This window comes from Trichosurus vulpecula, chromosome 2 (assembly GCF_011100635.1).
Source record: "Trichosurus vulpecula isolate mTriVul1 chromosome 2, mTriVul1.pri, whole genome shotgun sequence".
Taxonomy (NCBI): domain Eukaryota; kingdom Metazoa; phylum Chordata; class Mammalia; order Diprotodontia; family Phalangeridae; genus Trichosurus; species Trichosurus vulpecula.
Window position 1 is genome coordinate 435,909,544 of NC_050574.1, and position 13,368 is coordinate 435,922,911.

At 38.9% G+C, this 13,368-nt stretch overlaps 1 protein-coding gene across 5 annotated transcripts in view; it reads left to right on the top strand.

The window, feature by feature from the left end:
• Positions 1–224: 224 nt before the first annotated feature.
• USP9X (ubiquitin specific peptidase 9 X-linked) overlaps positions 225–13,368 on the top strand; it is a 257,781-nt gene continuing 244,637 nt past the window's right edge. For 2 of the 5 annotated variants that reach the window (XM_036744544.1, XM_036744547.1), the window contains exon 1: positions 225–439. The gene's annotated coding sequence lies outside the window, so the exon portion shown is untranslated. Of the gene's footprint in view, positions 440–5,672; positions 5,746–13,368 lie in introns of those variants that run through there. The other 3 variants (XM_036744546.1, XM_036744548.1, XM_036744545.1) reach the window with 2 other exon arrangements.

Sequence of the window (13,368 nt, forward strand, 5' to 3'; positions counted from 1 at the left end):
GTGCCCGCCCGCCCGCCCGTCCGTCCGTCCGAGCCCGGCTAGAGCCCCGGCACCTGGAGGAGCCGCCGCTAGCGGAGCCGGAGGCGGCGGCAGCGGCTGCTGGGCCGGCGCGGAGAGCCGTGCACCCCAGGGAGGCCTCGGTGCGGGTTCCTCGGTGTGTCCGTCCCTCCCGCCCTCCCCCTTCCCTCTTCCTCTCCCCGCGCTCACACCCCCGGGCCGCGTCTCCTCCTCGGAGCCCCGGCTTCCCAGCCGCCTTCTCCGCAGTCCGCTGCCCCCGGCCTCTGCCTTTCCCCGGTCCGGGGGGGCGGCGATGCCCCTGCGCTCGGCCTGTACTCGGGGCTGAGCCCTTCCTCCCTCGTCCGCAGCCGCTTGCCAGCCTAGGCCGCCGCCGCCGCCTCGTTGTGTTCTCGGTGTAGGGAGAAGGCGCCTGTGTTGTGCGGTGAGTACCGACCCCTCCCCGGGCGCTGCGCCTCCCGGCATGAAACTGCAGGATCGGGGGCAGGGGAAGGCAAGGGCCGGGGGGTGTGCGTGTGCGAGGCCGCGCCGGGTCTACACCCCTGTCTCTCCCCGGGGGCTCGGGCTTTTCTCCTGCCTCGGTTCCGCTCCCTGCTCCTGGGCAGGGTGGGGTGGGAGGTTGCGTGCGGGGAGACTGGTCTCGGCGCTCGGCCCGGGGGCGCCTCCGCTCCGGGCATTTCGGAGCCGGGCCCGGGCCGCCCGTGCGTCCGCTCGCGTGTGTGTCTGTGTGTGTTTGTGTGTGTTTTGGACTGTAAGGGAAAATGGCTGACGGCTTCGTCCCTCCCCCTCCTCCCCCTTCCCGTCCTGTCTGGGCCCGAGGAAGAGGATGGAGGAGGCTCGAGCGGCGGCGTGTGCTCGCTGACACTGCCCTGGGCGGCCTTGTCAGCAGGCCCGAGAGTCGGGCTTGTGGCGGACCGGCTCCCGGGCTCGTTTCACTTGACACCAAACGCCATTACTGAGGTGGAGTGATTTGGAGCGATGGAACTAGGCCCCAGCTACGCCTGGATCTCAGGCCCGAGTCCTCGTCCACCCCCTCCCTCTCTCCCTCCTTCCTTCCTTCCTCAGGCCCTCCTCCTCTTCAGATAACCTGCAATTTCCCTGGAGCCCTCATCCTACTGGACGTCTGAACGAGGCTTTCTGTCCCACGTCCCGTCCTTCACTGCCCCTTAATTTGTTAACTGAAAAGAATCTTTGAGTGCAGAAGCCGGCCTTCACCCTGCTTCAGCTTCCCATTTATTCATGCCCATGCAAAGTTATTAACATTAAATCCTGGGACCTGTGTGATGAGAGCCAGAAGTTTGGGATATTATGTGTATCGTTTCCTCAGCGGCTGTGCCTGTAGACCAAATAATGTGGAGCAGGTGTATACACACACACACACGTGTATATACATATACACATACATGGGTTGTATATGCATACTTCTTCTGTATTTGTTCGAGTACCTGTGTTAGCTGAAAAAAGCACCGGAAAAGCTTAAGTTTGGTAGTAATACTTGGGATATAATTTTATAGGATGTTCTTAATTGATAGGCTACTTGAATTTCAACACAGTTGACTTGCAGATAAGCTTATGTGGCATTTGTGAAGTATTTACTCTTTGTGTGAGTTGACTAAACTTAATCGTTTTAATGAAAGATCTGTTTTTTGGGAGAAAATTTTTGATTTATGTGAATTGTACTGGCGTATTTAAAAAGTGTCCTACCAGAATATATTATTATCCATGTATGGTTAATCAGCTAACATTTATTAGGCACCTCTTAGGACTTTTTAATACGTCATTCTTAACTTTCTTGGAGTAGTGCTTGAAAATACCGACAGTCGTTTTGATTTAGTACCATGAAGTGTTATGGCCAACCGGACTGGTTACAAACTACCCTTATCCTTTATCCTTAAAAAAGATGCTTAAACACACTTGATGTGTTGTAATTCAAGAATTCAGAAGGCTGCCATCTTGACTTCATACAAAAATGCTGCTAGCTTTAAAGCCTTCTAAGTGAAAGTACATCTTTGCTCTAGTAAAGGTGGCAGTTGTTTCTTTTCTTAGTTGGGAAATCATGTCCATGTACTTGGTTATGATTTTTAAACTTTCGTGCTTTAAATTTCATCATTACCTTATTTGAGAACGAACAAAGCCTAAGGTAGGTGGAAGTGTAGTGTGTCTAAAGTGAACTCTGTAAAGGTATTTGCTAGGTCAATGTTCTGTTAAATTCTTGAAAGGTATAAATTTAAAAATCCTTCAGGAAAAAACACATTCTTGCCCCATATGAGCCCAACAAATTCTTTCTGTTACTTGTTCCTCTGCTGGGGATCTTTCCTTTATGCTTACTTTTTCTCCAGAAACTTTTGCACTTTTAACAAGGACTTTTCTGCTTTTTAAAAAGGTATCTCAAACTGTTGTTAGCTGTTTTTAGATCACTGCTTCTTTTTGTTTGTTGACCTCACTTTTATTGAAGGTACAACTACAACTGACAGAAGGGACAATTTCTTGGGAGGGGGGTATGCTAAGTAACAGCCAAAAGCCTGAACTTTGATATTCTAGATTCTTTGAGGAACTTTGAGTAACTTGAACTCATTCGAGTTCTCTTCCTCCCCTCCTTTCCTTTAGCCTATACCTGAGAACTCCTTATTAGTGTTAGATAGCTAAGCAAGGTGAAAATAAGCAAGTAATTAGAATTTTCTTTGGATCCTTTTATTCTTTTGGTATGTCCAAATACATTTTGCTGATATTTCAGGAAAATGACACAATAGTAATCAATATCAGTTTAGTTTTTGAAAACAAGAGGCTTACACCTTTGTTCCTCAAGCCTTTTTTCATTGATATCTTTGATTTTGCATCACTTATAGAGGACATTATAAAAGTCTTTTGGGACACCCTGCATTTCCCATCTCCTAGAGAGAGCCATCTCTTATAAAGAATAAAGAAGATAAAAAAGTTCACCAAAAGTAACGTAATAAAGAAGTCATGTGTTATGTACAAGAGAGAGGCCTATTCTCATATCTCTTCTTTGGGGCGAAACTTGATTATAATTTCATAGCACTCACTTCCAGTTGTTTTGTTCTCATTTACGTTGTTGTCATTATGTATATTGTTTACCTGGTTCTGCTTAATTCTCTTTGCGTCAGTTCATAAGTTTCTCCCTACTTTGCTAGTCATTGTTTTCATAGTTTCCTTAATAGTATAGTAATAGTCCATTATACCCGTGTGCTACAATTTGTTTAGCCATTACCCAGTGGATGGGCATCTTTGTTTCCAGTTCTTTGCTGCCACAAAAAATGCTGCTATAAATGTTTTGGTGGCAGTGGAGGGGAGGGTCACATGTCTAGGAGTAGAATCTCTGCATCAGAGGGCATGAGCATTTTAGTTGCTATATTCGCATAATTCCAAATTCAAGTCTCCAATTCTTTTTTGTGTTTTTGAGGGGGGAAGGCAAGGAAATTGGGGCTAAGTGATTCACCCAAGGTCATACAGCTAGTAAGTGTCAAGTGTCTGAGGCTCTGTTTGAATTCAGGTCCTCCTGACTGCCGGGCTGCTGCTCTATTCACTGGGCCACCTAGCTGCCCCCTCCAAGTCTTAGATTGTAGAAATGCTCATTTTTTCTTTTAATTTCTCTCACTCTGTTGAATCTTTTTCTTTTTTCTGAGACTTGCATGGGTTTTTCTATTTAATTACTACTCAGCAATTTGATACTGAAGTGATTGTGGAAACTTGGGTTGGTTTAGAGACCTGTTTAATCCTGTTATAATAGCATCTTGGGAAGAGGGTTGATAGACGTGTAGAACTGATCAGTTATGTTTCAAATACTTTGGTTGCTAAACTAAATGTTAAAAACTTTAAATTTTTTTTTTTTTTTTGCTGCTGACATATAGTCTTTAAAATAGCATCATGCTTCTATTCTAACCTTCATTTACACTAAGCCCCATGACCTTTCTAATGTATTGCTTTAAAAGTAAAGTTTTTTGTACCTTTTTTTTGCAGTTGAATTCTTGAAAATGCCCTCCTTGGAAAAAAAAAACACCACCATACGTTCTTGTCCCTTTTGTCCTTTTTTGAGCATAGGACTTAATCTTGAAATGTTAAAAATAGCTTTTGGAGCATATATCTCTTTAATGTGTTTGAAGTTGTCACAGCTTAATTGAAAATATAATGGGGGGGTAGTTTAGGGGTTTTGTGTGTGTTGGTATTTGCAGCTATTTCAGTATTGTAAGGCTTTGTGCCACTTGGTAATTCTAAGGAAATTTTTCTTCTAAATGTAGAAAAAATAGTGGTTTGTTTTAGTTAAATAAATGTATATTTCAGGAATTCTTTATAAATTTGGAGTTGTCATTTTTGTGAATATAAATTTTCTGCAGTTTGGGGAAATGGTCTCACTGGACATATTAACAAAGCTTTGTAGCTTTATAGTTCTTGTTCGATGGTATGTATGTGGTCATGCAGAGACAGATTTTGTTGAATTGCATGATGAGTTTATTTTTTGCTAAAATACTTTGGGTCAACCTGAAGTTTCAAAAAAAATTACAAAATTCAGGTACTGGTCCTTTAGATTTTTCAGCATTGAGTATATATTTAGCATTCATGAATTATGTGAAATTGGGTTAATATCATGCTCTGAATGTTACGTTTAATTGAGTATGTAAAATCAGTTTTATTTCTACAAAAAATTTTAATTTTATATTAGGCCTTTTGACTAGTCCTGATAATTATACTTGTGAAAGGAATGGAAATAAAGATTACACAGTAGGTAGATTTTGAGGGTCTGTCTTTTTCTTCAGTGTTTATTGTACTAAATTTTTTGATTAGAAGTAGGACCTATTTGGAAAAATCAGGTCTCAATATGAATGTAAAGATTCTGAAAGATCTTTCTGGCAAATAAATTCTCAGAAAGGATTACAGTGGAAATTTTAGTGTTGTCATTTGAAAGGTCCATATTGAAGCACAAAAAGGACTTCGTGAAAGTTTCTAGCCTTTACAGCTTCTCAGTAATCAAGTAATTTAAGTGTCTCCTCAATATGGATGTATTGGTGGTGTCAGGTTCACTCTACCATAAGAGTTTTAATGAAGCTTGTTACCCTTGAAATAGTACTTGAAATGTGGCATAAATATGCATTATATTTCAAGCTTTTGTTATGGTTAAATAATACTGCCAAATCCATTTCAGATTAAAGTACTTTGTACTTTTAGTCATGAATTTGAGCTAAATTTTGTTATGTTATATATAATTTGTTATATATTATAGTCTTTGGTCTGAAAGGGCTTTAAGGTTGTCATCTTCTCAGCCTTGGGTCTTCCCCAAGTGAGGATATTAGTAAAGCTATCAAAGGCAGAAGGCTGGCTGGCAATTTGATTATTGAAGTTACTTTGAAATTGATTTCCATGATCTCTTAGTAATCTGTACTAGTGTGTTTAAAGAAATGTTTTCAATCACAAATCTCTTCCCAGTCTTAAATAGTCTCATAATTTCAGTCATTTTCATGTGCTTTTGGTCAGTGAAATTAAATAGCTTATTTCTTATTCTTTTAGTACTTAGAATGCCAAATTAACCTTTTCAAGAAAAATCCTGACTACTGTATTCTTTCTACATTATTTGTCTTTTTCTCAACTTAGGTAATTAAAATTCCATTGTGGCAAACTTCATCAGACATCTAAATTGTTAATCAAGCAATGCCTTGTAGTGGAGTTATGTTGAGTAAGAGGATCTAGAGCTGAATGAAGGAGACTTGAATTAACAAGGTAAATTAACTTCTTTGGATCCATTAAGAAAAGTAAAAAGTCCTTTTCCCTGGATGGTTTTGTGTGTGTTGGTTCCCAGAGATTTTGGTTGTGTTAGAGAGGATTGAGGTAAGGAGGTCAGGAAGTGTGAAGATGTTTGCTGCTTGGTGTTAGAGGGAGAGAGCTGCAAAGAGCCAGTTAGATGAGATAACCTCTAAGGTTCTTAATCTGGGGTCCAGGAACTTTAAAAAAATTATTTTTGGTAATAGCATCTCAACATAACTATTTTCCATTATTTATTTTCCTCATTTGAAAACCTTATTCTGAGGAAGAGTCCAAGGGACTTCACCAGGTTTGGTGAAGGGGCTGGTGGGGGGACCAGGGTACGGGGTGAAGCATGCTACACATAAAGAAGCCTCGTTCTAGGTATTCTTCCAGATTGGACTGACATTTTGGTTCTCCTCTCACCTGCCCCATTGACAGTAGAGGTAGCATATAAATAGAAAGACTTATTTTGTGAGGTGGACAGAGACTAGAAAAAAGTAGGTTATAGGGAATATTATAAGATGAATAAATGGAATGCAACAGAATGGGGCTCTATTTGCAGGGATGTAGCAGTGGATTGGTTATTTGGAACTTTTTTGTGTGTAATGGAATTATCTCTAATGAGATTTTTTCTGTACTTATTTTTATTGTCTGAATCTTTTAGTTTCTTTATATGACTTGTCTAATAGGGTTTATTTGAAAACTCTAAAAATGTGTCAAGTATGGTAGAATTATTTTAGTGTTGTTATATCTTGAATTTAGGAATAGGAAAGGGATAGGAAACTGCATCTGTGATTTTACTAGTTTCCTCCTTGGTGAAGAAAACTCATGCCAATGAAAGCCACCACTTTCTCTGCAATTTTATTGTGATTTGCCCAAGGTCACAGTCATACTGTGTCAGAGGATGTGTTTGAACCTTGGCCTCCCTGGCTCGCAGGCCAACTCTCTTTCCATAATACCATTTCTATCTATCATTTTAGGAACAGTGGTCTTAATTTATTTCAGTGAATTAAAATTCACTGAAATTTAACTTAGTTTCTTTGACCCTCAGTTTGGTTTTGTGTATGGTCTTTTCCTATTATCTGAATACCTTTAAAAAAGAAAAATGGAACTCCGTTTTAATCTTGCCTTACTTTTTATTTCTCAGTTTTGTCAAGGTGGTTTTGAATTCTAAACTGTATCCCTCAAAATATAATTTCTCAGGGACATAAAATTTGGAGGCATCAGAATCCAGTCTTTGGGGTAATCAGGCCACACCACTCTATTCATCCTCTGTTTGCTTATCTGCCTCCTTATTGCTCCTCTTGCCTGATATACCATCCCTCTTGTTTTGATTTTCTAAATGATAATTTTTAAGTTTTAAATCAAGTGCTACCTTTTCATGAGCCTTATTCTCTAGTTGTTTTTGCTGTAAAATTTCTCCAGCTAGCCTGTAAACTCCTTGGGGTGAAGACTAAGTCTTATACTTAAGTGCTTTGGAGTGTACAAATTTATACATAATAGGTGCTCAGTAAATACTTACTGGTCGAGTATCTGACTGAGTCATGAACATTCTTTGCAGTTAGGGGAAGTCCTTTTGTGAACTGCGTTTGAAACCAAGTTTTATTTACATGCTTAAGATGTATCCACACATTTTGGTTTTCCTTCCTCTATTGATCAGTTTAAAATAATTTCAGGGTTTAAAACATTTGCTTTTCATTGAAGTAATGATTATGTTGCTTATCTCTGGAAGATTACAAGCTATGAGGCTTCTGTGTACTGAGTCCAGGCTCCTGACCTGGACTTTGAAGATCAGTGAAGACATGAGTTCAAATGCAGGCTCAGACACTTAGTAGCTGTGTGACTTAAACATGTTTGCCTTATTTTCCTCATCTGTAAAATGAGCTGGAGAAGGAAATGGCAAACCACTCCAGTATCTTTGCCAAGAAAATTCCAAAAGGGGTCATGAAGAGCCAGACACTACTGAACAACAACAAAATTGTTAAAAGGGTGGGAGGGAGAGAGTCATGGAAAGGAAGGAAAGAAGGGCTGGAGAATATACATGCAGTTAATATAGCAGTGCCCCATTTTTTTGGCTTCATATTCCAGATAATAAGCTTGTTTTCTCTAAATTATTTGAATCTTGCTTATTTTAGCCTTTTTTGGTGGGAATTTTCCCTATAATGTTTGATATACCTTCTTAGAAAGAATTTACTTAAGTGTATTTATCTTTTTTTTTTAAATGACTTTCAGGGTCATTATTATTATCCTTTATAGTAATGTCATCCAGTAACATCCTCAGGAACATGAAGTATATACCCCTTCATTTGAACAGACATTTACGAAGTGCCTACTTCTGTGATGCAGCAGACCTTGCAAAAGAAAAGAAAAAAGGTGTATGGGAGAATGAAAATCTAAACCCAAAATGCTGTGTGTGACCTTGGGCGAATCACTTTAAAAACAATCTCACATACATACAATAGTGCATTGATGGAGTAACTAAAACTGAGATGTTCAGTGACCTGTCCAGGATTGCAAAATATTGCAAAATATGTATAAGTATGGGAAGTAGGATTTTTTTTTAATTTTATGTTTTCATCAGTTAACAAGAATGCATTTTCTTTGCCTTTCATTTCCATCTTTGTCCCCTTCCTCCTGTTATAACAAATGTTCATAGACAAATAAAACAAATTCCACATTAACCGGGGGGGGGCGTGGTGGTGGTGGTGGTGGTGGTGGTGGTGGTGGTGGTGGTGGTGGTGGTGGGGTGTGTGTGTGTGTGTGTGTGTGTGTGTCATTCTCCATCTTGAGCCCCTGACAAGAAGGTAGATAGCATGCATCATCATTGGTCTTCTGTGATCCTGGGTGGTCATTGCGATGATCAAATAAGTCTTTCAAAATTGCTTGTCTCTGTATTGGTATATATTGTTTTCCTGATTGAATTCATCTGGGAAAACTTTTATGAACTGATGAAGAGGCAGGATTCTTATTCAGATCTCCCGACTCTGGGTCTAGTGTTCTTTTCACTATACTAAGCCCTCTTCCATCTCTCCCCCTCTCCCCCCATATCCCCATCCTCATCCTCTCAGTAAAATGGGGATAGCATTTATACCAACTGCCTCATAGGGCTGTTGTAAGGAAAGTGCTTTATCAGGATTAGAGCTCCATATAAATGTATGAGAGCAAAGGAAAGGCCTAGGCAAAGTTCTTGTGAAAATTTGAGGAGGGAGAGAGATGATTTTCACCTGAGGGCCAGGTATGTGTGTATGTTGGTGGGGCCCAGGGGTTGTATGTGTATATATGTATCAGGGAAGGGTTTCATTGAGCAGGTCATGCTTGGAATTGAGTTAGTCCTTGAAGGGAAAGGGAAATATGGGGGGGGGGCATAGGATGAGAGTATAATTACTATTACTTGATTATTTACTTGAGGTAATGATGATAAGGAATAGAAAGCTTATTTGGTCTTCCCTTTGAAGATCAGAGAGGAGAGACTGAATGAAAAAGGCAGGAAGGAAAATTCAGTATCATAGGAACATAGATCTAGAGCTGAAAGAGACCTTACAAGTCAGTCTCCCTTATTTTACGGGTAAGAAAACTGAGGCCCAGGAAGCTTAAATAACCCCAAATCTCACATATTAAAGAGTAGAGCTGGGATTTGAATTCAGGTCTTCCAACTATAAATCCAGCACCCTTTATAGTGCACCATGAGGGTATTTCTGGAATTTCAGAGGAAAGAAATGAAAGCCTGAACTAGGGTATTTCAGTAAGGGTTGAGATTGTGATTGTGACAGGATTTGGCAGCTGATCAGATGGAGGAGGGAGGGAAGGAAATAATGAGAAGGAAGAGGCACATAATTACCAAACTGGGTGACTTGGAAGGAAACTTGTGAAGGCTAGGGTTCGGGGCTGTTTATTACCTAATAGACTAGCCTCAGACTGCTATGCTTTTTGAGTTTGATTTAATTTTTTTGGTTCTCTTTTATTAATTGATAGCTAATTACTCTTGTAGTTTTCCTCCATTAGCATTATGCTACTACTCCCCTTTTTTCCCTTGTAATACGGAATTTCTATCTTCTCTGCTTTAGGAAACCAGACCTTAGATTAGAATTGTATGCTAAATAAATTTGTGTAAATAGACACAAAGCACATCTATTGTTATACACTTTGTAAAATCAATTTTGGTTGTTCAGAGCCTATTTGCTTCTTGATTCTCAGTTGTATTTTAAATAATCATTGATCCACACCTGTGATTTCATTGGTATAGGTAACTTATGGTGAGAAATACTTCCTCTGCTAATTCAGGTCAGCATCTTTGTTGCCACTTATTTGTGAGAGAGTTGCCTGTGGTACTGTGTACTGAGGTTGGACTTGCCCAGAGACTTGCCTAGTATACAACCTCCATGTATTTGAGGTATACTTATAATTACCAGAGCTAAGGAAATGAGTAGTTTCATGATGCTATCTGCAAAAGATTGTTATCACCTGAGAATTATTAATAATGTCGTGGTTTAAGTTTCACAAAACATTTTCTTCAAACACCCCTGTCATTGTATTGTTATCCCTATTTTACAGATGAAGAAACTGAGGCTTTTAAAGAGGTTAAGTAATTTGTCCATGTTCATACAGCTTAGGGATATCTGAGATGGGATACACACGCCTTCCCTGAATGCTGTATTGCCTCTCATCTGTTGCTTTTGGCTCCATTGATGTTAAAGTACATTATGCAGGGGTTCGGTTCCTTCCACATAGATTCCTAGCTTTTTTTCCTGTGCTTCTTTCTGGGGCTGTCCCCCCAAATAGCATCATATCACAAGAAAAAGTCATAGCTCATTCAACATGTCAAACTACTTCTATGTGTGTAATTTTTTTACATTAAGTGTAGGCAGCCACCTTCCTTAGTTGATTATAGTTCTGGAAAAAGGATTGTAATCGAAATGATGGAGGGAAGATGTGATTTTCAAGTAGAAGTGATTTATAATACCTTACATTCTTAATGGGGGGGGGGTGCTGATACCAATTTTTTATTGGAATAATTGCAAACACCATATTTGGTCATCTGTGAATGATACACTTGTACAGTATACAGTATTAATCTTTCTATTGTGTATATAAATAAAATTACAGTAACTGATCACATAAAATTGTATTTACTATGATACAGTATCATAGTCTTCTATATGAAGTCTCTCAGTTTACAATTCCAGACTTTTTTTTTTTTTTTTTTTTTGCAACAGAAGGTCAAGAAATACTTTCATACGTGGCATGGAATTCAGAAATGTTTTTTTGGGTAGATCTTCACAAATATCTTGGAAATTACTTTTGGAGAAACTTAGTAGCACCTAATAAATAGATTTTTGAGAAGTTGGTTCAGTGATCTTTCACTGATTTTTTTTTCCCCTTCTCATTTTTCCAAAGAGTTTTAAAAATCAAACTGTTGGTTCTCCTGAGGTGGAGAGTCTTTCTTTAATGTTGAACTGCAATCTCATGAGGTATTGGCTTTTTTACTTTGTGTCTTGTTATTATGCAACTGTACTTAAAAGCTTGATTTCATTGCTATTTCATCCACTGATCACATTACAGTGCTTTCGTGGATTTTTTTCCCTCGTAAATTTCTGTGGCCAAAAATGTCCATTACCTAATGGGCAAACTTCTGTTGATGAGATTCAAGGCATATCAGGCTTTAAAATGTACAAAATAACCTTCACCTGAACTAAATTTTCTATTCTTAAATCTCACTTCCAATTTATCCTTCATAGGTATCAGTATTAGACCTAATTCCATTATTAATTTCTGTCCTTCCTTGTGAAAGTCATTTTTACAAATGAAGAAGTTAGAGCAAATCAGTGATTCTTAAACTTTTTGTGTCGTGGACATTTTTGGCAGTCTGAAAGTCTGTGGTTCCTTTCTCAGAATAATGTTTTTGAAGGCATAAATAAAATACATAAGATTATAAAGGAAACCAATTATATTGAAATGCAGTTACAAAAAAATTTTTAAGAGGTTATAGCTACCCAAGTTATGAAGCTTTGGATTGAATGATTTCTAAGGCTGCGTTCAAGTCTTTAATCAAATAAAATCTTTACATCTGAGACACTAATTTTGCACCTTGTTTTATAATGGGTTAGAACTCACTAGAGCTGTGCAGTTTTCCTTTAATCACTTTAAAGAGTTGACTGAGGTTTGATTCCAATGCTTTAAAAAAATTATTCCTATAAGCCTTCTGGAATTTATTCTGAGTCTTGTCTTTGAAGAAAGGTACCTTATTCAAAACATTTCTGGGAACTACTCCTTGGAAAGTCTGGAAGTACAAAGAAAAAAAGAAACATTACCTGTACTGAAGGACCTGGAACTCTTCTGGAGGGAACACACCTTGTAAACAGGAAGATAAATAAAAGATAATTTGAAGAGGGAGGTAACACTTAGTGGGGAGGAGTGTCTTGGGGAGATTGTAGTGTTAAAAAACGTATAGTATAATGTTGATTCCTAGTATAGAGGAATCAGGAAAGATTTCCTAGTCTGAAGTGATGGACTGAATCTCAAAGGTATGAATGATTTCTAAGATGTTGTAGTGTGAGTAGTGAATACATTCTATAGATTTGAGGGATAGAATATAAAGATACAGAGGCAGGAGATGGATGACTAGTTAAGGGAATAACAGATAGTTATAGCCATCTTGACTAAAAATTAGCGAGTGGGAAGTGGCAGGCGGTCATACATGGTAAGTATGAAAAGGCAGCCAGATTGTGGAGGATCAGACATGGATTAGATTATTAGTCATATGCTGTTAAATGGTCATTTTTTTTAACCTCTTTATTAATTGGCTCTACTACTGCTTTTACTGTTATAGGAATTTGGAATCCATAATTTGTGAATCTTCAGAGGAAGTGACTGTGCTGGATGGAGTAGGGTGGAAAAGGACATGTGAGGTCTGCCTGGGGTGGGGAGTGGGGTGGGAAAGCTTTATAGTACAGATCCAGACAAAGTTCATTTGCACATTAAGTCGGTGGAGTATTGGACTGTAGGAATGACTGTAAATCAAGGACTATTATAATTGGATGTGTAAATTTGTAATGTCATGGGGTTAAGTGTCCTCCTTCACCACCCCCACCCCCCAAAGCAAGAAAGAACAAAATTCTTGTGACAAATGATCATAGTCTAGCAAAACAAATTTCCTGTATTGGCCACGTCCAAAAATGTGTCTTAGTCTTTGTGTTAGTCCATTACATCTCTGTCAGGACGTGGGTAACGTTCTTCATCATTAATCCTCCTAGATTTGTAGATCATCTTTGTGTTGATCAGAGATGTTAAGTTTTTCAAGGTAGCTTGTTTTTGCATGTTAAATTGTGCTCTGGATTCTACTTACTTCGTTTTGTGTTGATTGATACAAGTCTTCTAAGATCTCTCATAAAGTGTCTTTGTTTCTTATACCAACCACAGTAGTATTCTACCACAGTCATAGACCATAATTTGTTCAGCCAAACCTACTAGAAAGAGTTTGTAGAAATATTTTTGTACACGTAGCCCCTTTTCTTTTTTGGTGGCTTTGGGGTATATAGACCTAGTAGTGTTATCAGTAAATCAAATTGAATGTGCAACTAATTTTTGAGACATCATTGAAAA